Source organism: Rhincodon typus, chromosome 5, assembly GCF_021869965.1.
Source record: "Rhincodon typus isolate 14 chromosome 5, sRhiTyp1.1, whole genome shotgun sequence".
Classification (NCBI taxonomy): Eukaryota; Metazoa; Chordata; class Chondrichthyes; order Orectolobiformes; family Rhincodontidae; genus Rhincodon; species Rhincodon typus.
The window spans coordinates 891,101-893,952 of NC_063336.1; the positions used below are offsets into that span (position 1 = coordinate 891,101).

At 46.1% G+C, this 2,852-nt stretch overlaps 1 protein-coding gene across 1 annotated transcript in view; it reads left to right on the top strand.

Annotated features, from left to right (window-relative positions):
* The window catches only part of LOC109924251 (kelch domain-containing protein 3-like), a 23,041-nt gene that overhangs the window by 447 nt on the left and 19,742 nt on the right, over positions 1-2,852 (top strand). The window lies entirely within an intron of this gene.

Sequence of the window (2,852 nt, forward strand, 5' to 3'; positions counted from 1 at the left end):
AACTGTTGCCTTGCTCTGGCCTTTACCATGTTACTTGCTGTACAGACTACCTCTCTTTGAACGTGGACTAACATGGAGGAAAACCAGGTAACTGAGAGAAGATGTCTCCAGCTTTACAAACAAGTTCCGGGGCCATGTTACGGGTTGTATACACAATGTGGCCTGGATCGAGGGGGCTGAAGGGATCGTGGTATTGTTGCTGGAGGAGTAATCCAGAAACCCCGGTAATGCTGTGGGATCCAGGTTCAAGTCCCTAATGATAACCAGGAAACCACTGTCATTTGCTGCAAAAACCCAGCTGGTTTACTCCTGATCTTTAGAGAAGGAAATCAGCCGTCTTTACATGTGACTCCAGGCCCACGACAATGCGGGTGACTCTTAACTGCCCTCTGAAATGGCCTAGCAAGTTGTATTAATTGCTAAAAACAGTCTGTGCACTGCAACGGCTCAGCAAGGCAGCTCGCCATCGCCTTGTCAGGGCCAACGAAAGAAATGCTGGGAATGTGAAACTAACACAGCAGCAGGTCTGGCAGCATCTGTAGAGAAAAATGGTTATCATTTCAAGATTAGCGATCCTTCTCCGGAATCATGCTGATGAAGGGACACTGAACTCAACATTAACTCAGTGTTTTTCTCTCTGTACAGATGCTGCTAGTTTCTGCTGCACTTTCTGTTAGCTTCCGACTCTTCCCTTCCTTGAACTCTCAGTTTCCATTTTTGAGGGATGGCTATCAACCAAATATCCATTTCCTTCTGTTCCCCCAGTCACCTCCACTGCACTTCCTCACACTCTCCTCCCTGCAAGGATTCCATTCCATTCTCCTTGTTTCTACTTTTAAGGTGAGAGGAGAGAGATTTAAAAAAGACGTGAGGGGCAACTTTTTTGCACAGTGTTCGTGTGTGGAATGAACTTCCTGAGGACCTTCGACCTCTGCTGTTTGTGATCTTTATAAATGACTTGGATGAGGAAGTGGAAGGGTGGTTTAGTAAGTTTGTCGATGACACGAAGGTTGGTGGAGTTGTGGACAGTGTGGAGGGCTATTGTAGGTTGCAACGGGACATTGACAGGATGCAGAGCTGGGCAAAGAGGTGGCAGATGGAATCCAACCCAGAAAAGTGTGAAGTGATTCATTTTGGAAGGTGGAATTTGAATGCAAAATACAGGGTTAATGTCAGGAATCTCGGCAGTGTGGAGGAAGAGAGGGATCTTGGGGTCCACGTCCGTAGATCCCTCAAACTTACCATCCAGGTTGATAGGGTTGTAAAGAAGGCATATGGTGTGTTGGCTTTCATTGGCAGAGGAATTGTGTTTAAGAGCCGTGAGGTTATGCTGCAGCTCTATAAAACCCTGGTTAGACCTCACTTGGAATATTGTGCTCAGTTCTGGTAGCCTCATTATAGGAAGGATGTGGAATGTTCAGAGAGGGTGCAGAGGAGATTTACCAGGATGCTGCCTGGACTGGAGGGCAGGTCTTATGAGGAAAGGTTGAGGGAGCTAGGGCTTTTCTCACTGGAGCGAAGAAGGATGAGAGGTGACTTGATAGAGGTTTACAAGTTGATGAGAGGCATTGATAGAGTGGATAGCCAGAGACTTTTTCCCAGAGCAGAAATGACTATTACGAGGGGGCATAATTTTAAGGTGATTGGAGGAAGGTATAGGGGGAATGTCAGAGGTGGGTTCTTCACACAGAGAGTGGTGGGTGTGTGGAATGCACTGCCAGCAGTGATAGTGGAGTCAGATACTTTAGAGACTTTTAAACGACTGTTGGATAGGCACATGGAGGATAGTAAAATGTAGGGTATGCAAGGTAGATTGATCTTGGAGTAGGATAATAGGTTGGCACAACATTCTGGGCCGAAGGGCTTGTACTGTGCTGTACTGTTCTATGTTCTATGAAGTGGTGGATGTGGGTACAATTACAATGTTTAAAACACATTTGGATAGATAGATGAATAGGAAAGGTTTGAAGGGATGTGAGCCAGGAGCAGGCAGGTGGGACCAGTTTAGTTTGGGATTACATTCGATGTGGACTGGTCTGTTTCCATGCCACATGACTCTATCTGTTCCCATGGTGCCATTTCTCAGCAGAGTGCCTCTGATATTAACCTCCTTTTCCCTCAGTCAGGATTTCTACTCCTTATTGTTGACCATAACCCATAACCCATCTCCTGCACATCTGCCCTCTTTGTTTCCCCTCCTTCCCAGAACTGCAGTAGGGCACTTGCTCTCCACTCTGTATTCAAACGATCATCCTGTGCCAAATTCTGCCACCTCCTGCAGGCTGCCATCACTTGGATATATCTTCTTTCCCCTCCACTGTTGGCAATCTGCAGAAACTGTTCCCTCTGTGACACCCTGGTCCACTCCATCACTCCTAATGATTTCTTGCACCCCCTTCCCCCTACCCCTATTGAATTGTAGGAAGTGTAATACTTAACCATTTACTTTCTCCCCCTCTCACAGTCCAAGGCCCAAACACACTGTCCAGGTGAAGCAGTGTTTTCTTTGTACTTTTCTTTTCATCTAGTTTACTGCAGTTCTGAGAAGGGGTCATGCCAGATTTGAAACATTAACTCTGTTTTTTCTCTCTCTCCACAGATGCTGCTAGTCCAGCTGAGTTTCTCCAGCATTCTGTGTTTGTTTCAGATTTTCACCATCCAGTGTTTTGCTTTCGTCCCAATCCATGGCCGATGAGCTCTTAGTTTGTGTATTAAACACTTAGATTGAAGGTGATTGGCAAAAGAAGCTGTGGCCTGTCATTACTCAACGATCTTTTCATGGTGGCACAAATCATTGGAGAACTACAATGTAAATCAAACCCCGCTGTTCCCCGAGTCCTCGCAATGTAAAT